A 316-nucleotide genomic window follows, 5' to 3' on the forward strand; every position below is an offset into this window, starting at 1 on the left:
AAAAAAAAAATTGTTCTACTATAAAAAACGACGTAGATATGACGACTTGAAAATTACCATAAAACTCAAAATTTAAAATCGCTATTTCTTCGAAAATAAATTTAACAAAAAAAAATCCCGATACACGTGTTCGCTTATTTTATACCTACAATTGGTAAAAAAAGTTTGAAACGATTTAAAAATGTCGAAAAAAAAAGTGTTCGGTTTGTAAAAGAATGCCTCTTATACATGCCACCAGAGAATGAATCTTAAGTGAGCAGTGCTGACTGAGTTTTTTATTACATTATAATTCGCGTATAGTAGCGGAGGACGGAGG

The sequence above is a fragment of the Trachymyrmex cornetzi genome, unplaced genomic scaffold (genome assembly GCF_001594075.2).
Source record: "Trachymyrmex cornetzi isolate Tcor2-1 unplaced genomic scaffold, Tcor1.1 scaffold1270, whole genome shotgun sequence".
In the NCBI taxonomy this organism is placed as follows: Eukaryota; Metazoa; Arthropoda; class Insecta; order Hymenoptera; family Formicidae; genus Trachymyrmex; species Trachymyrmex cornetzi.